The sequence below is a fragment of the Epinephelus moara genome, chromosome 7 (genome assembly GCF_006386435.1).
Source record: "Epinephelus moara isolate mb chromosome 7, YSFRI_EMoa_1.0, whole genome shotgun sequence".
In the NCBI taxonomy this organism is placed as follows: domain Eukaryota; kingdom Metazoa; phylum Chordata; class Actinopteri; order Perciformes; family Serranidae; genus Epinephelus; species Epinephelus moara.
The window spans coordinates 28,096,847-28,117,526 of NC_065512.1; the positions used below are offsets into that span (position 1 = coordinate 28,096,847).

Sequence of the window (20,680 nt, forward strand, 5' to 3'; positions counted from 1 at the left end):
CAACAAAGAGAAGCGATGTAGAGCTCAGTTGTCGAAGCTCTGTAGATTGAGTGGCAGTGCAAAGTCATCCAGCACCCATTAACTCTTAAAGAACCTTTTAGCATCTTAATCCTGTCTTGTTTGTTGTGTGTGTATGTATGTGTCTGTGGGTGGGTAGGTAGGCGGGTCTGTGTGTGTGTTTTTTGCGTCTCTGTCTGTGTGCCTGTGTGTGATAAGAATGGCTACGTTTGTGTGGGTGGGGATCTCCTGTGATGACAACCATATGTGAGTGATTGGTACTTGTGGATGAGAAATTCAAACAGGGTTAAATCATCAAATTTGATTTCTTGAGGAAATGATGATTACCTAACACACGGAATATATAAAGTATCGTATTCAGAACCTCACTCATTCAATTAAACAAAAAAACAGTTGAGAGAAAAATAGATTTCAGTTTGTGCTATACAAGAGACTCCCTCAAGAAATGTAAACCCGACCAGAACCTGAAGCTGCATGCAAAAAAAGAAGAAGAAACCCCCCTCCCCGCCCAAAACCCCCCCAAACCAGCTCAGGTTATGTCGACGAAATCCTACTAGTTTATCATCTGTGTTCACTTGCTCCTGGAGCTGGGCGTTAGAGTTCTGAAGAAAGTCAGCTCCAGCAATAGCATAGCCATTCATCTTGGTGCTTACACCTCAAAGCACCATGAATTATCCTCCCAGCTCCACTTATGTTCGAGGATTCAAAATATTTCATGGATCATTGGCATGAGATCAGAGTGTCAGTTTTATGAGTCCGAGAATCCCACTGCTGTTGAACACGGTTCAGTTATTGCAGGCATTGTTTAGCTAGCTGTAACTGATTCCATCTTGTCTCACTGGCATTTGCAGCCTCTCTGTACAACAAGAGTTGCTTTCATGAAACAGCCTTTGAATTGTGGGTTGTACCATAAAGCAGGAGCTGTGAAAGATTTATGCTGTGGTGGGGCGCCCTGGTCAGAGTCGAATTGGAGATGTAGATTCTGCATGTATGGATAGATTTAAGTTCCAGCTCGTGCTGTGCTGTTGCATCTCTAGCTTGTTGTCATTTCCAAGTCTAAAGTCAAAGTGCTTTCAGTCCTACTTTAACTTTAAGCCTGATTCCTAAGAGAGATTCTTGATAAGCATGGCCCAGTTCACAAATGTGTGCCAACAGAAGTAACCTGAAAATTATCACTTGCCATTAATCTTTTGGCTCTATGTACTTCAAAGAACAAGGAGTTGTAGCTTGACGATTGGCATCACAGTCAGTTAGAGTTGGGTAGCAAAATCAGCACTGATTCCCATATGACAAATCACAATACAAAATTCAGTGCTTCATTTTAGTGCCAGATTGTGTGCATAGCCGGTGTACGAACGAAAAAGAGAAAGAGAGCGTATGTGAGTGTGACAGTGACAGTGAAGCTCTCACATCTGGGGCAGAGAACATGACGTTTAACCAACTTCCGAGGCTGAGACATAAAGGCAACGTGAGAGTCTTTTAATCTTTTATTTTGTCGTCGGTAAAGAATCTGTTTTTTTTATTCTACTCTGTGTAAAGCATCTTTGAGGAGTCTAAAAGCGCTTTTTAAGTGTGACATATTATTATTGTTACAATTATTATTATTACAAGTGCCAAAAACTGCAGTTTACCGGATGGCCACTTGAGGCTGACTCCAAAGGCCAGTCAATTTCCATAGACTCCCATGTTAAAATGCCCAACTTTACAGCAGAAATCAACACATATGGCTAATTTCAACAGTCAGAAGGGGGCACAGAGGGTGATTTATTTTATTACTCATCCAATTAAATGTTATTAAGATCTAAAGTTACACATATTTAAGGACTTAATTGACCGGCTGTCTGCGTGGGGTCACTACTGGTCGCTACAGTCTGTGAGTCAGATTCACTCCTAGCTCCTCCAATATCAAATATGCTGTGTGTTTAAAGCAACATAGGATTACAACATTTCTGACTTTGGTGACCCATATTATAAGTTTAAATGAAGGCACTGTAAGAGAGGTCTGAAAGATGGGACCATAATCATCCACTCAAACAATTTTAAAAACACAATTGAAAAGAATCTCTGCAGTGCTTTACCATTAACTTTGAGTATCCATTAGCTGAGAGCATAGCCACTAATCTGATTTTTTTTTTCTTCGAATTACCCAAATATCGTCCAAAATGCCAAGATGGCTATGGCTGAAATGCCAAACTCATGGCTGCAAAATGGCACGCCACAGACCAATCGGTGTTGTCACGATAGCCATGTCCATTGTTAATGCAGTCTGTGCGTTAAACATAGCAGTGCAGTGTGTGTTCAATTCAGGCTGTTTGTCAGTGAAAAAATGCTACCCCTCCTCAAGACCCAAGCCAAATTCCAGTGTCTTGCTTGCCACCAGCTGATGAAAGTGAAGGGAGTTAGGCTAGCAGTGAAGTCAGCCTCCCATTGACAAACTTGCATTTACTTGGATAGTGAAGGCATGGTCCATCCTACTCTGCCTTGGCTTACCCTGACATTCTTACCCTAACCCTAATTCCAATCGCCTAAACCTAACCAACCCAACATCTCAACTAATACTAGCCAATCAGAAGGAGAGTAGGGCTGGTAATGCCTTTGCCATCTTGCCTTCCACTGGAACTTGACCAGGCTCTCTCAGGATGGACTGTCAGGGTGGACCAGCTATTCTCATAGTGATGACAATTTCAGCTGCTCCTTAACAGATGGTGTCTGGTTGCTAATCTCTCCTGAGTCAGGCAGACAATTACTGATCCCAACTCAAATTTTTTTAGCTGTTAGCTAATTAGCAATGTAACCGTTATTCAGTGTTAAATTATTATAGTTGGGTTAGATTTTCATTTATTATGTGAATATGTTAATAGTTTGTGATATCTGTTCATACTAATATATTTAAGTATGCTTTAATCTGTTAAGAGGTAATACATTGTTCATCTTTACGTTGAAATTTGACTTTGGAATAAAAAGTTGATGTTTTTTACCGTTGTTGGTTTAGGCACCATTTAGGCACGGGTATTATTTTAAAAGTATTGTCAGAAAAACCTAAACAATACCCAACCCTACAGCCAGTTGGTAGCTGACTAATTGCGTTATGGTCTGATTGTTTTTTATGTGATTTAAATTCTGTAATTAAAGAAATGTCTATATACTCCACAAGGTTGACTCTTGTGAGTAAACCTAATTAGCTGAGATGTTATAGACCTTTCAGTTTATGTTGTGATGTATGAGACTGTGCTTCTTATGTTCAACTCACAGGTTGTAATTGTAATGAAAGCAATAGCGTGGGAGCGTTATCTAATTATAGATACATTTCAATGTTGCTATTTGTCAAAAACATATTTCCTTTTTATCCTTTTCATGTAATACATCAATATTTACATCTGCATCAGAGCTATGGGAGAAATCTGGTGCAAATGACGCACAGCTCCTCTGGCTTGTTTTAGAGAAATGATGCAATCATACAGTGGCAGGCTGTGTTTTTGGTACAAGAATCTGTGGACTGTTCTTTTGCACAGAATGCATCTTATTTAAAGATAATGTGGCTTAGCAATGCAGAATGTCTTGGTTAAGCTGTTACTAATACATAATCAATTATTAAAACCCTTGTATGAGATAACAGATGCATCCAGAGGATGATATAACTTTCCAGCCCTATAGCATCTGAATAACTTGTTAAATCAGTACTGACATTCACATTAAGTGAAATGAAAAATTAATGATCATTTTAAAGTTGTACTTCCAATCAAAATCCAATCACTTATGTAATACAGTCTCAATGTCTGCATTCTTCTAGCATTGTATCAAAATATAGTTGTATTGATGTGCCAATTTTGCACGTTTCCCACACTGGAAACGCTTGATTTTCTGTGATATTCTATTTCTGTCTTTCATGCTCCGACTCTGCAGTGTGGCGGATTAACTGGTTAAGAAAGGAAACCTTCCTTTATGTGTCTTATTCACTTTGTACAAGTCTCTACAGCAAATACAATAGGTTCTATTTTTGTAACATAAAGTGTAGACTGAGGAAAAATGACTGGCCTTTCTTGGACCAGAATTGGTGTACCCTTTCCTAAATCCTAATCTTTATCAGGTTGAGTGAAGTGGCTTTTTATTTTCCCTGACAGGGATATACTGGTTGCAGCTGCCTCCACACAAGCAAAACATAAAAGCAGACGCTACAGGGAACAGTATCAAGAGTACATATTTTAACCACACTATTATACTGCATCGTTGAAGGAGCACTGTTTTTATATTTTATGTGTAAATTGATTAATACAAGCTTTAGCTGCTATGAGTCTGTTGCCACTAATGCCATTTCATCTTTGATCTGGTCCTCTGTGAGGACCCTTTTGTTGTAAAATGTCAGCACTCTTTTCATCATGTGATGTGTAGATTAATGCATTTTTAAAAATACAATGACCTCAGAGGTGAAGTGATTACATCTGATTTTTTTAAAAATATGTTTTGTGTGAAACCATGGTTTTATTCACTAAACAGGACTGTTTGAATTGATATTAATAATGGACTTGCATGCAAAAAAAAAAATCACTTTTCGCTGCAGACTTAATAATAGTGAGACAGGAACTGAAGTTTATCCATATAAAATGTTCAAATATGATGTTTGGTGGTTTCTCACAGTGCCACATATTAAAGATGTCAGTTATTCTCTCAGGCCCTCACAGCCCACATGGAGTGCTGATACAGACTTTTTTGTATTGTGTAATTGTCTCAGCTAGGTGCCAAGTTAATATTTTTATTCAACATTTTCTCTAAGCCAAATCTAAAGCCACCATTTCTTTGAGTCCAACCACTTTACAATGGAATTACAGAAATACCATATCCGTTACCGAGTTTCAAACACAAAAGAAAAGTCTGACAGCTGCCTGTCAAACCCTCGTACTTCGCACATTGTCACTGTTACAAGATTGAACTGGCCTGGAATACAGAGAGCTGAAACCATTTCCGAGCCTCTTCCAAAATGCAGTTTTCTATATGTTCTTTTTTTTTTTGCTATCAATCTTCCTGTAAAGCTGAGACATGACATTTGGATATTCTGTTCATATTCTGAGTTGCATGGGTGTGTTCTATTGGAACATCTCTTTGTGTCAGCGCAGGAACCCCATTATTACACTTGCACGACCAAAGTTGCGGGAATCTTCAGCTTCAATATGGCAAAGTAACTTGTGCTTGTCACCAGTCGTCACTTGTTCTCGCATTCTTAACACATAAGCCCTACAGTCTTTGGAAGGGCTTTGTTTCTTTCCTTTCTTGACTTTTACCACCAAATAATTACGCTCTTGGTTAGCAGTTTTTTTTCCAGTGGAACTGTTCCTGTTTGTATAATTTAAGTCTTGTCTACCTTCTATTTCCTTGAGCCTTATTTGAGCCGGAAAATGATTATTTACTTGCAGCTGTTGTCTGTTGCAAAATAGCCTCCTGAATTTTTGGTAATGTCCCAAATGCCGTCCTGAACAAGATGCTCTTTTAAAGAGGAGCAGGGCAAATATTTTATTGTAGATCTCCCCATGCAATATAACTCCAGTCCAGTAAGGGTTTTTTCTCATAAAAGCAACCTAATTAGGGTTAGGTTAGAAAAATCGGACATTCAAAATAGGGATGCACCAATTTTGAAATTCTAGGCTGTTAACAGTGTTTTTTGTTTTTGTTTTTTTTAAAGATATTTTTTGGGGCATTTTTGCCTTTAATTGACAGGACACCTAAGCGTGAAGGCGGGAGAGAGAGAGAGGGAATGACATGCAGCAAAGGGTCACAGGCTGGAGTCGAACACAGGCTGCTGCGGCGCCTGCTCTATCCACTAAGTCACCGATGCATTGCAATAGCAATTTGGCCAATAGCTGATTCTGTTGTTTTTACATTGTTGTTTTTATTTCCCCATTTGTGCCAGGGAAACAAAACCTATATAAAAAAACTGTTTTAAATAGAGATGCCCCGATCCGATCCCAAAGATCAGGATCAAGGTCGTTCAAAGTATAAAGGATTGCATCCTTTGTTTAACATCAGCTGTCACGCAGGTGTTTACTCGTGAAGCTTCCATGCAGAGTTGTGTTTCTTCTCCGTCTCCAACTCTCTGCTTCTTTTCTCCACTCAGCTCAGCTCTGTGGGTGTGCAGGAGCAGGGGATGAGCCCCGCCTGTGGCGAAACACTACATGCCATAACCGACAGCGAAGTAGACAGTATTAGACTGTTTATGTATGTTTTTTTAACCAAGATAATGAGCATTTGTTTTATTTCAGCACAGTGTGAAAGTTATGGCGCATGGTGTTTATCTGGAGATAGACAGCGGGGCAAAACCGACAACAACCGCACTCCCCACGCCACTGCAAAGTGCAACAAAAGCTCCAGGAGCAAAAAGCACACAAGAGTTTGTAGCCTAATACGTGCAAAAGATGTACAAATGAAAATGAACACTGAATGTGTAGGTAACTCTCATACAACAAACACTGGAGAATAGGCTGTTCTCTTAAAGGGACAGGACAAAAGACATTCCCTCCAGACAAGGACAAAGCAGGGACAAAGATTAAAGGGAAGGTTTGAAATTTGATTCTAATAACTTTAATGCACTTGTAGTGTACACTGTGCAGCTGTATATTCTAGGACAGTAGAAGTATTGGATCAGGACTCGATATCTGTAGATACTCAATATTAAATTACTCAGATCGGGATTGAGGGCAAAAAACTTGATCGGGACATCCCTAGTTTTAAAGGAATTAGGAAAAAAAACAGAAAAATAGTGAGTTTAGTGCTTCCTTTTGTCCCAAAGGTGTCCTGCAAAAGATCTCTGTTTATCCCAAACATATTTTCGATTGTCCTTAGGTCAAGGGGATGCCTGCTGCTACTAGTCATCTCATCACACAACAGTGAGATCAGAGAGCCCATTTGCCAGTCACTGTACTCTAGCTACCATCATTAATTTAAGTTTGCGGCCATTAGTCTTGAACCCTGCTTTTTAGCCTGCACAAAATTGATGTTACACAACAGAATAAACATCCGTCACTGCCACTGGTGAATGTCATTTTATTTTCAGATGGTAGTCAACAAGGTGAATGTTACTGATGTTCAGCTGATGAATCGATGCATCACTAATTCAAAATGTTTCCATCAAAATAAGAGGTTTATTACGTTAATTTAAAAAGAAAAAAAATATATTATGATTTATACAAAAGTATAATAAGTTAGAAATGACAAGTCTGAATCCTAATGTTATCAGCACATCACTACCATCTTTGTCAGTTATTAGAGCCACAGAATGTGGGACAATGCCTACATTCTTAAGGATATTATAAGCACAATACTACTGCAGAGTACAGCAGGGGTCCACCAGCATTTCTGCACTGTGGACCATTTCTGTATCGACTCTGTTGTTGTGCATCAGACAATAAGGGATCTTTGTTTTTTGTGTGTGGGACAAGGAGTGATTAGGGAAGATGTAGCATGAACAGACAGAGCCACAGTTAAAGTCATTACCGCACAAATAGTCTACAAAGTTATATAATGATTATTCAGCTTATTTCCCCCTCTTTTCTTCTCCTTGCAGAATCATTTTTGTTTCCTCATGGCCTGAAGCAAATAACAACCACTGCGATATAATATACAGAATACATTTCAGTACTCAGTAGTATAGTCTGGCATCTAGCTACCATCAAGCTAAAGTAAATGCTATTTAAAGCACCTCTACATCGGCTTTAGCCCACGGTAGCAGTTCTTAAAACAGTCATTAGAAATGGGTTAACAGAAGGGAGAAAAGGAAGAGAAAAGATGGGACAAGGCCACACATAAAATCATGGACACAAACTCTACGAATCACAAAAATAAAGCTCTGAGATCAGGAAGAAAGCTAAAAAAAAAACAAGCGAGTTTGAAGATGGTTTCACAACATGTGCGCTGTTTTTGCCTGGCTGAGACATTGTAGGAGGCTATTTTAAAGTCATGAAGCAACAACAACAAAAGCATGATTACAATCACGAGCCACTCATTCTTGCAAATGAGATTCAGCCGTAGTGTGTGCTAAAATGCGCGTGTGGCACGCCGCAGCCGATCATCTACCAGCAAGACATGACTGATGTTCCCATCATTCAGGAGCGCCACCCTCTCCTGTCACCATTAAGTTGCTATCAATCACACACTAATCTTCACAAATGATTGTGTATTCTTTTAAAGCCTGCAGACAATTCCTATCAAATGCTCACACGCGCAGCAAAGAGCCTAATTGCAGCTGCCAAAACATTGTCTGTGTACTCGATAGTAGAGTAGGCACTTATTCCCTTTCATGCTACACCCTACATAAACATCCGTGGAGTGAGTGACAAATTGCATTCTATCATCTCTATTTCCTGCTCATCAGCCTGGTGTAGCGCCAACACTCGTGAGTGACATCGGTTATCTTATTGGCGAGCTAACAGCGCTGCCTTATTTGCAGTGCACATGGCTGCCTGTCAGATCTGGGTCAGACATTGTTTGTAAATAATACATTTTTTCTTTGCCGGAGTACCTGACAGGTAGATCTTTACTATGGAGCCACGACTCATTCAGCAAAGCTAGTCTCCGAGTTTTTCTTATGTTTCGCCTGCTGTCTATCGGTTCATGCATACAAAGAGGATAAATTGGCCCTGAGGCAGCACCTTATGCAACAATTAAAATTGAGAAACAAATGAGAGGAAATGTAACAGCTGTCTTGAGACTAGTGCCTGTATCCACACTGGCAAAGTGAACTGGATCAATATAAGGTTAAGGTTTAATCCCTGGAACACCCATCAATCAATACAGGAAGTCACCCGTTTGAGTGCCTTTCCTCTACATGGAACCATAATTCCCAGTAACAGATGCCGGGCCAGCCTCTTCTCGTCTTCTCTGCTCTCCTTTCCATCCACGGCTGCACTCTGATAATCCAGACGGCTACAGACTCAGCATCCGGTCTCTCAGGCAGCCTTCCTCTATTGTCCTGAGCTCTTATCTCTCCGCACAATACTGGTGCCTCCTTAAAGCACAAAGCGTCAACTTGTTTCCCCTCGCCCCTCAAAATGTGAACTTTGAGCTCTGACGCAGTGGAGCTTAGACTCTACTCATTTTATGGAAGCGACTTCAAAAGTTACTCTTTCTCTTGTATCTTTGTGTGTGTGTGTGTGTGTGTGTGTGCCTGTTAGCACATGTGTTTGTGTTGTTTCATCGATTGGAATTTGTGTTTGATGGCAGGAAAAAATCAGGGGGTTTTGTTAGTGCCCATGGCTAGGTTCTGTAAATGTTTGTTGTATTTTGATTTATCAAATAAATAAAGTGTTGTGAGTGTCTGTGCATAGCAGACCTCTGATAAAGTATCTTTTCAGTTGGGTGAAAAACGACTGTGCCTCCCTGATGCGTCGCACCTTCTCTCCTCTTATCCACCACACAGCTTTGGATTGATAATGTCACACACACACACACACACACACACACATGTTGTCTTCCAGCACATTAATAAACAATAGTTCATCGCATAGCAATTGGCTCGTTGTTTCAAATATGTAGATAGCACAGTATGAGATAGAAACATAGCTGTGTGTGTCTGGGTTATTAGTGCTGCTGGCAGTGTTGATGGGTTTGGAAAGGTCAGTGAACAAAGTGAACATAATGTTCTGACATTTAGAACTGAGAGAGTGCAAAAGATAATAATAATGTTTTTGATGACTCAAACACAAAAAAATAGTGCCGTTATGCATGAACCAAAGTCATGATGTAGAATCTGCAAATTAATGTTTGAATATTAAGTTCTAACCGGTGTTTTCAAGTCGCAGTTTGTTTTATTTGTCTTGACTTCCTGTGCCCCGTCTTGTTCTGGTTGACCTGTTGTGTCCTTGTTTACAGACGCTCTGTTTTCAAATCTGTGCAATTTTTCAACTCAGTGTCTGCGTCTAAAAATATGCAATTCTGCTTTAAAGACTAAAATTTACACGTTTATTATGCAAAGCCTTCTTTGAAGTGGCAAAGGGGAATTAAGTCATTCAGTAGTTTTCATTTGTTATTGTCAGACTGAAGCACACTGAGCAGTGAATAGGTCAGTGTATTCTAGTCTGAGCTGTTCAGAGAAAATAAAACTGGTGGAGGCCTGTTGTTAATTGTAATATTCTGTTGATTTTTTTTTTTGCAAAGAAAACAAGTTTTCAGCTCTCTTTCACACCTTGCAACCTCTTCTTTCACCAACATGCTGGAACATTTTGATTTTTTTTTTCTACAGAAACTCAGAGTAATATGTTTTTGGTGAAGACTTCACAACGTCACCACTTATCACAAGAACCAGGATTTTAATTTCACCCATGGTTCCCTTCTCCTCAACATTTCCCCCCTCCTGTATAATTGACTTTTTGCAGGTTTCAGCCATCTCTGGACATCTTCTGCAGGCTAGGCAGGTATAAACCCCTCCTCTACCCCGCCCACACACATGCACGCACACACACACACAGATAAATACACACAGCTCTCAGTACATTAACAGTTATTTTCCAGAGAGACACTCGTGGCTTCAGGGTCCAGGTGTCTCTGCAACTGCTGACCCATGTTATCAGCTCGCCTCAGCAGCCAGGCCTCCTCAAAATTAATCCTGACGCCGTCACGCCACCCCCCTCCCTCACACTGATGGCTCCCTCTTTGGCGTACAATCCCCTCTGGATCCTTTAGCAGCCGGGACTCAGACACGCTCACCTGCATACCCCAGTCCCACGAGACACTCCTATCAATTGAAAAGGGGAGACACAGTGACCGGGATTACAGCCAGTGCTGCGTTAATTATAAGCTTTTTTAATGAATGGGAGGTAGGGGCTGGGAGGCCAGGTGGAACAGCCACACAAGACAAATCCGATTATCCAGGAAACGGTTTGTTTCTCTTTCAAGCCCTCCATCTCCCTCATTCCGTCTTTTGTGGAATAATTTCCCATCTCCGCTTCAGAAAGCAGAGACATTTGTTTTTGGTGTCTGTTTCTGCTCTCAATCCCGTTTTTAAACTCTATTTTGCACATGTCGTCGTAGCCTCTCAAGGGTGTGTAGTTACTTTCACTAAAGATAAACCTGAAAAATAACCAATTAAAATTCTGCGTAGGGATGATGAGATGTTTTTTCACCTAAAGTGACTTCACCCATTTCCACTTTTTTTTTTTTACCCTCAGAGACTTGTCTTAGTCTTATCGAGCATGTTCACGCCAATAAATAGAAAAAGACTTATCATTTTGCAGCTTTTGTTCTGCTATTGTTCTGCGCTAATTTGACATTCTCTGAGATCCCTTTTCATGTCTGATGAAATATTCATGGTGTGAAAAAAAATATTCAGTGAGAACTATCTGGCTAACAACACAATGCTCTGTGACTTTGTTTTAGGCATCACATCAATTAGCACCATTTTAATCTAAAGACTATTGATTTGCTTTGAACAGGGAAATGTGTGAGCGGGGAGATGGCGCATGAATATCTAGCAATGATATTAAACACTTTGTAAAATCTGTGTGCCTTTGATGCATGAGGTTATTCTACGTGAAACATCAGGGCCTGTTAACATTAAAGTACATCAGTTTATCCTTTTAAATGCTCGTCTGTCTCTGACTTTATCTGGATCGTTTTGATATACATATGAAGCTGCAACTGCTCACACTGAGCGCCGATTCTGGATCAGACCATTGGTTTTGAGCAACATAGTGGAAGAGCTTGAATGTTACCACAGCTGGTGGTTTCAGCTTTGCCTGCTTTCATTTTTTCGTTTCATCAGATGTTAATCACTTGCCAAGAAATACCGTAATTGAGATGATTTAGGAATTTGCAGATTGTGAGTCAAATTAAAAATACACTTAAGTGTACTGAAGGAAAGATTTCCTCTCGGTAATAGTATTTGACGTAACTAATTTGATTAAGAGATTCACTGCAGCTCGTCCATATTTAAACATCCTGGTGCCACATTTTTTGCCTTTTTTCAAATTTACCCTGTCTGATCACATTTGCTTTGTAATTAATCACCGTAATTCGACAATCTTCTAAAGAGGCATGTGCTTCCAGACCAACTTATTCAAGAAATCAATTTCCAATCCAACCCGAGGCTATTTTTTTTTTATACAAGTGTTCAGAAACTAAGAAAAAAGAAAACATCACAATATAGAGATTAAAACCAAACTAAAAGCAATTCCCCAATTTTGTGAGGAAAAGATACACAGGAGCAGATATCAGTTAACTGATCTTTGTGTGGTGTGGCTGGGTGGCGCGTCTGAGTTAAAATTCTCTCCTGCTGTTATCAATGCTGTGACCCTGTCAGCTTGCTTAACTACAGCACCTAAGCGCAAGGAGGCAGCCAGAAAGAGCCATAGTATGTTCCGTGCCACAACGATAAACATGCAGCTGATTGAGTTCACAACCCTGGCTTCAGCAGCAGCAGCTGCCTGGACTGCCAGACTGTTTGAGGTGTTGGCAGTGCAGAGATACCTCTCTCTTTCAAATCCAGCCACATACAACGTCTTTACAGTCTGGGAAAATGTCTGGAAGGGTTGCAAAATAAATGGTGTGTTTTAGTGATTTTCAAAGCACCATAGTTGAGTTTGTCTGTTGAGGTGGAAAGTGTTTTATGATGTATGGTAAGGTTTGAGTCTATGAATACTCCTGAGCCTATTCATGGAAAAACTGAATTGTTTTTGACACATTTGGATATGAATGAGAGTTCATATTCTGATCTAAGCTCCACATTTTTTTAAGTAAACAATGAATTGTAAAAGAAGGCAAATAGAAATAATTTGGCAGATGGTAATGTTCAGAGGATCATCAAGTTCAACATCCGCCCACATGAGCAGAATATTTTCACAATAATATGTTACAATATTACACTGTATGTAACTGTCCTACGCTGATATCAGCAAGATACTTTGGTCTTTGATCTTCCAAAACAATGCAGGTGGCAGCTCTGGAGGAAATCTCAGCTTTCACATCGGGCAGTGTTTATACAGGTTGTTTTTAGTGATTGTACAGGTTGTCATATTAGCATCTATTCAACATAAAAATCTGAGCTGGGCAATGCTAAGATTTTTTCTGTTTGTTTTGTCCCAACTTGCAGATTCCTCCAACTTTTAAACTTGCACAGTTTTAAAAATAAAAAAGAAATGTCTCACACCTACAATACATGTGCAGTGAGATGGTGAAACACTGGCAGGCTAGACACACCACAAAAGCATGATACATGGCTAAATGCACTCTCTGGGATGGATATTAAAGAAAACCAATGCCTGTGATGTAGAGGAAAAGCTTTGGAGTCATGTCAAGAGGGCTTTTGGCTGTGGGACTGGAGGATAGTGCCAAGCTGGGTGAAGTAACCAGCTCCTGAAGGAGGGTATGAAGCATGAGGCAGGTTGAGGTTGGAGGCTAGTGTTGTCACAACAGAGGTTGGCGGACACCTCTGTCTTTGGGCTGAACTCTGGAGTGGAGTGGAGCAAAGAAATCTGTAGAGGACAGGTCTGTAGAGAACATACTGCCCCAGTGTTAATTTTTGTGTTGATATTGTAGGATAAGTTAATGTAACAAAGGCACACATAGCTAACAGTAATATATTTTAATACAGTACCCCAACAGTGCTATATCTTCATGGGGGTATGCTCAGTGTTTGTCAGAACTGTTAAGAGAGGTGTTGATTTGATTAACGGCCCCTTTTGAGAGAAGGGAAATTCATGCAAAGTTGTTCTATCCTGATGGGGCTGGTCTCTTTCAGGATGACAATTTCCCCATCCATAGAAGAAATGTTTGAGTGTGAAAATCTAGCTATGTGCTATGGCCTTCACAGTCAACAGATCTCAGTCTAATCAAACACCTATGGGAGTTTTACTATTTGAATTTTGAGTTCTCAGTCCCAAAAAAATGGACTTTAAAAATGGTTTATTTTCATGCTCTCATCCTTTTTTTTTCTTTGATGAAATCTTGTGATCATCATTAACTCACATATATTTCTCAAGATTGGTCAGATGCTTCAACCTAGTATGTCGTTTCTAATTTGTTTGTGATGTGGCTGACGTTTGGACTTGTTTTTTCAGAGCCGCTGGGTACAATTAGCATAGGGATGTGAGTTTTTTCCATTGATATCTGTGCTGACTTGTAGGGCTGCCCCTGACTAAGAATTTTCCTGGTCATTTCCTGGTCATCCAATAGTTATGTTCAAGGTCAGAGAAAGAATAGTGTAAGAAACATTGTTAAAACTGAAATACAACAGTGTGCATATCCTTAATATAGGCCTGTATTTTATCTACAAGTGCACATCACACACAGAGTGAGCCGCCTGTTGATGACGCTGTCGGCAAAGCAGTAATGATTGTGCTAAGTGGCTAATGGGCATGTAGCTACTAGGGATGCACCGAATATTCGGTAACCGAATATATTCGGCCGAATATTGCAAAAAAACACACATTCAGTATTCGGTGGAATAAGTGAAAAGCAAGGCCGAATAATAGCGGTGTGTTTTGATGACGCAATCAAACAGCGTGCGGTGACGGATGGAGTAAAATGTCGGCAGTTGCGACTAAAAATAGTTTTGTGCGAGCAAAAGAAATCATTCAGGAGCACGCTGTGCGAGTACAGATTTCAACCAGCATCAGAAACGAAAGGCGAATCCTGCTGGTTGTGGGTTGAACGGGGGTCACAGACACAGACAGGAATGTATTCCTGTCAAATATGGCGGCCATACTGCTCCGCGGCACAAGATAACGTCTTACCGGCGACAGAGGAGCCCGGCTCCAGGTCCAATAAGACTTTGTTGGTGTCATGACTGCCCAAAAGTACCTGAACAGCCGAGCCGTGGCAGCACACAGGTATGTGACGTGTTAGAGGAGAAACAAGCCGTTCACATTTCTCTCTTTGTGGCAGGTAACGGTCCACAAACCTCACTTTAGGGACTGTTCTTTACTTATGAAGGGACTGTTCTTTACTTGTCAGGGGAGGAGGGTGGCTGGTTGATTTTTATTTTATTTATTTATTTTATTTCGATCCCACCTACGTTAATCACTTATTGATGATCATGAAGTATGAATAAGTCAATAAGTAATTTATTCCATTGAAATATCATTGATGTACTATAGAAAAGTGATTTATCTTTTTATAAATGACAAAAGGCACATCTGCCTCATTTTTGCTGTGGTATTGTGATACTACTCAGAACCGTGATACTTTAACTGGTATCGTACCGTGGGTCCCGATTATGGTACCGTGACAACACTAATCTGGAGAGGTTCATCTGCAAAAACGAATGAAAAACTAAACAACGGCATTCGGTATTCGGCCAGGCGTTTAATTTTATTCGGCTTCGGCCACAAATTTTCATTTCGGTGCATCCCTAGTAGCTACTTACATGTTTCAGATGATATGTCATGTTTGTAGTCGACGCATGATAGGCAAATGTTATATCACCATGGGTTCGTCCTTTACCTTCTCAAAATGATCCCACACTTTGGATTTCCTGACCGACGTGCTATTAACTAGCCTATGTAATAACCGCAGGTACCAGCCCTGTAAATCAGGGGCTGTAAAGATGCCACGTCTTTAACCACCTGGAAAATGTGAGGTCGGGCATTGGACGCTACTCTTGTGCCTACTTTGTGCCAGCTTTCAAGAGCTTGGCGGCAGGTTGTGTCTGAGGTTGCTATGCAACCTAAACAAGCACAATATCAGAGCCTATTTACCTGAAGTCCTGAGTGCAGAGCTGATCTTCTTCCAGGCGCTCTTTATAAGTGTGTAGGCCTATCGTCTGTGGGACAGATCTGGGTAGCCCTGCACTAAAATGACCAACTTTTCAGTATGAACATTTACTGAAGAAGGCAAAGATATTTGTCGGCTGTGACTGGTTTGTAACGTAACTCTTCCTGTGTCTGTCCTTTCAAATAAATTCCCACATGATCCAGTCATATAGCTTTTGATTTATTTTGACAAGGCTCAGCTCCTGAAAGCACCTCACGTTTGTTTTATCTTTATTTTTTTTCTGCTAAGAAGCGACCAATGAAATCTTGCTACTAATGACCTTTCTGGTCAACTAACATTTGGTCGACAATTAGGAGGCAGCCCTACGGATTTGTTCATTAAACGCCGTCAAATATTAATATGAACTGGCTTCAGCAGTGTTGGTAGTTGCCGTGTTTTCTGAACTACCATTAGCACTAGCCATGCTGGTATCGTGTGGGATTTCTGGGAGCTGTAAAATATGCATCGGTAACTATAGAGTAAGCTAACAACGCTCTCATTAGTGAGTTGCAAACTGATGCACTCAGTTCAAATATGAGCATGTCTATTAAGTGCGCTCTGTTCGCACATTCATGCACAAGTCTGCCTGAATGTCTGTACTAAATTTCATGGCAATCCATCCAATAATCATTGAGATATTTCAGTCAAGACCAACTGGTGGACAGACCAGCGACAGGCCAACAGTTCTATGGCTTGTGCGGCTAAAAATTGCATTGCTTTTTATAGTAGTCACACTGTTTCACCGTGTTCAGATATCTTATTGCTACAAAAACCTGAATAGCCTCTATTCAAACTAGTTATTCTGTTTTCTTCAATGCTGTCTATGTTTTTTCACACCAACAATTACCGCAATGCCAACTATAACTAGACACAGAAATCCACTAAAGCTGAGAAAACAGTAAGAGGTAGAGCAGACACTCTGACTATAATAGAAGTCTAAAGTTTAGATTGAGTAAAGACTAAATGAATTGCTCGTTCCTACTTGAAGCTGCATGTTCGCAATTGATTTTGCTCCATCCACCAGGAGCACCTTTCCTCCATCCGATTTGTTGGCTTTTATTTAGTTAGTAGCCAGCCAGGGGAGGAGAAGTACGGCTACAGAGACAAGCTCATTTGAGCCACAATGGAATGGCAAGGCAAAGCACTTAAAAGCCTTGGGAAATAAGGTCTGGGTCACCGGGATCCAGGGTATTCAGGAGCGTGGCCAGGAAGGTCAATAAGGGAGAGAAGCTTATAGGTGGGGCCAGTGGGGAAGGGGTTGGAGACAAGGGCAGGAGGTGTTAATAGAATCAGAGTTTCCTCTGGATGTGCTCTCAGAACGGGCTTGGCTGGAAGGTTGACATGTAATCATCGAATGTCATAGGAAAGCAAAAACCCAAGCTGCTACCCTTGGACTGCACACTCGATATTACTGTCATAATGTGACACAGGCAGTGACAAATCATGACCGTAAGCCTTGCAGTTTAATGTAACATTCACAAACAACAACCCTGTGCTAATACCATACATAAGTGACGGCGCCCTGCCCCCCATAGCTGCAGGAAGCCCAAATATGGGAAACGTAATAATCATTTTTTTGTATGCACAGAAACTTTCTCTGAGACCCTCTGCTAGGATGAATAGAATGACTAAACAGAATGAATGTGAAAACAGATCATGCCTTTGGACCATTATTTGTTCATGTGTATAACATGAGAGGACGCTGCCTTCAGGTCATGCATCTTTATGAAGCCTCTCCGCATCTACACATTGTCAGTCATTCCTTTTTGCTGTCTGCATCTCTTGCACACCTCTATGATGCAAGATAGCTATCCACAATGCATCATGTGAAAGGAATACAATCTTGAGAATGTCATTGCGTGCAGTGTCACATTTTACTCTCAGGCTGTGGTATCAGATGTTTGTATCAGCGTCTTTTCTTCTCTCTTTTGTCTTCCTCTTCCTCAGACCCTGTAGCCCAGGCTGACTCTTGTGCCAACCCTGGTGGGAACATCAGTGGGTGGGTACTTGACAGAGCCAGCGCCAGGGAGTTAATACCACTCAGTGCTGCTGGAGGTGTGACACAGTCCCAGCCCTCTGCACATTGATTCACACAGGATTAATCCACTGCATGATGCTTCAGGCGGAAGGCCTGGCACAGCTGATTTACCGTCCCTGTCAGACTTAACGTCTTTGGAGGCCTCCTCTGCCCTGCTCCTGTCTTCTGTGGAAGGACTAGTAAAGAGCATCTGCCACTGCACCAACCAGATCACCCAAAGGGATGACTGGCAGTCATCTGACTCAGGTACTTACTAATCATGCTGTGTCATGTACTGTGTATTTATATGTGCTTGGAGTTGGGGAGCTGACTTTGAGGAGACTTGATCATTTCAGGGTGCAGATACATTGCTTGATCATATTTGTCCCAGTAATTTTGTCAAGGTAAACGATAAAAAAAATAGTTTGTTGTCAACATTTCTGTCATGACTTAAAAGGTGTCAAACTAAACAAACAAAGACAATGGACAAATGAGCTAAGTATCCCACTGGGTAAGTGGATGGATGGATGGTACATTTAAAGGGACTGTTTAAACAGCAACCGATAAAAGCAGGTTAATGTGCAATGTCTGTTTTAGATTGTTCAGGGTGGGTATTGCAGAGGGAATGAAGGACTTCTTGTAGATGTTTATCCAGTCCAATGGGACTTTGCACCGTCTGCCTGATGGCAGTAAGTGAAAGGAGTGATGGAGGGGATGAGGAGGGTCCTATGTGATCACGTTGGCTTTCCTGATCACCATACAGTTCAGTACTTGACAATTTAATGTGAAGTGTTATGCAACACCCTGCATGTATGTGTAGAATCACATGCTGTAGCCTCAGGGTCCTGATCAGTAACAGTGTTCTCTGCCACCCATGATATCTCTTGTTAGGAAGCTGATTTAGCTGCTTGACCTGCACTACCATTAATAAGAAGCATCTTGCATTCAGTAGCATATTGTTTCTGTTAGTAATGTTATTGGATGTTATCAGTTTTTGGGTCAAACAGATTTATGGACTAAATTCATGTACTGTCAGCTGAGAATTAGACAAGAAGAAGCAATAAAACAGCTGGGGAATTAATTCAAAAACATTCAGGCAGCACGCTGAAACCTATTAATAGGTAAGCTAATGAAACGTTATCAACTGCTGTGGGTATATTGTGAACAATACTCTCAAGTGGCTAACTTTTGTGCTGCTATCAGAAGGAATGAGTATGTTTCAGGATTAATGTTGATGGTCAACAAAAGAGACATCACTCTTATCCAACATTTTAGCTTCTCCTCTCAACCTAAACCCAGACAATGAATAATATTTTAGTAAACAAGTGAGTGAATCCACGTCTGAATGATTTGCTGAAGAGCACAGGTAGCTGCGGTAATTCTAGGTGATAATTCTAGCTCAAAACAGACATATTTTGGAAATTATTTCTGGGTTTACAGAAGAGAGTAAGTCTGCTTTATTATGAGCAGAGTGACATGTACACTGTGTGTGTGAACGAATACACAGGCCCTTACCACAAAACTGTGTGATAGATGAGAATGACACCTGTAACTGTGGCAATTGTAAGCAACAAATATGGCAACAGCTGTAGCCTCAAAATACTTAGAATACATATAATTTTCACTTACACAAAACGAGATTGAAATGTCAAGTCTTTTGATGACTAAAGCCAAATACATTCGAACCCTGTCCTCAGACAAGAACATTGATTTGGGGCAAATCAACAAATCCCTGGATGACATGTAATGACAGTTTGTGTTTCCTCATGTCTGATGTTACGCTTTATGCTTTTACATTTGCATCACAACTATAGTATGGTTACGGCTGGGGAGGGTTTGTTATTATGGTAAATACATGAAAATCAAGCCACAGTATGGGTAGGGGTACATTGCAGGTTTATGATGGGCCAAAGAATCCAATCTCCTGCATAAATGGCGAACCTGCTACACACCCATCCACCGCCCCAACCTCCACAACCCTACAGTTCACCTCGCCAAGGGCCCACCACTTCCTGCTTTGGCAATGATTGTTGGCATTGGATGTAAATAGGGAGGTGCAGATTCATCTAGTATGGATGTAATTCCCAGGATACTGGACTGATCAGTCCATTTTAGCTTGCTTTCAACTCCTTTTCAATCAGCAGTGCCCAGTATATTGTACAGTCATGATCAAAAGTCCAAAGAGGCAAAACCTTTTTGGAGGTTGGCAAATACACAGTATGTCTCAGGGCTGTCATCATCTGTTCAGCCAAGACAATTTGGAAGTCGTCTTTGTTAGAGTTCTGAATAGAATAACTGAAACCATGTCGGAAAAATTGAGGAATAAAATGGAGATGGACAGCAGTACTCTCAAATATCAGTCCATACAGTGACAGATGAATGCATGTGCACCCACAAGCCTGTGATCAAAGGAATACAAGAAACTCTGCACATTGCCGTTCTGATTGTTTCAATGCTGTCATGGTCATTCCTGCCAGTGGAAACATCTGCAAAAATCAGCGTGTTTGGGCGAGAAAGGATTTCTGTCTTTACATTGCCAAACCCAATCAAAAACAATTACATGCACCAAAACGTGAAGAAAATATTTGCAGCTGCGTTAACCTGAATATACTGGATGCAGCACACAAAGAAGAGCACAGGGACACGGGCTGAGAATGTGAAGAGAGAATGAGCTGGTTGGCCATATAATTATGTGAAAATCCAGGGAAGAGGTTGGCATCTCTGGAAAACGTACTGGGATCAAATGCCTTTGTTTCCACTCCAGGCAGAACTGGCTGCTTGGCTTATTTAAAGAGAGGCTGGAGAATCGCATGGTGATTGTTCAGAGCCTTGGCATATCAAATTAGCTTTTGCCATTCATTTGGAAAGATCTAATCAAACATTAATTATTGTGACCACCTGTGAAAGAGGAGGCTG

General features: G+C 40.8%; 1 protein-coding gene across 1 annotated transcript in view; it reads left to right on the forward strand.

Moving 5' to 3' along the window:
* The window catches only part of thsd7ba (thrombospondin, type I, domain containing 7Ba), a 243,726-nt gene that overhangs the window by 34,696 nt on the left and 188,350 nt on the right, over positions 1 to 20,680 (forward strand). Inside the window, exon 2 of the mRNA XM_050049373.1 lies at positions 17,695 to 18,031. The gene's annotated coding sequence lies outside the window, so the exon portion shown is untranslated. The remainder of the gene's footprint in view (positions 1 to 17,694; positions 18,032 to 20,680) is intronic.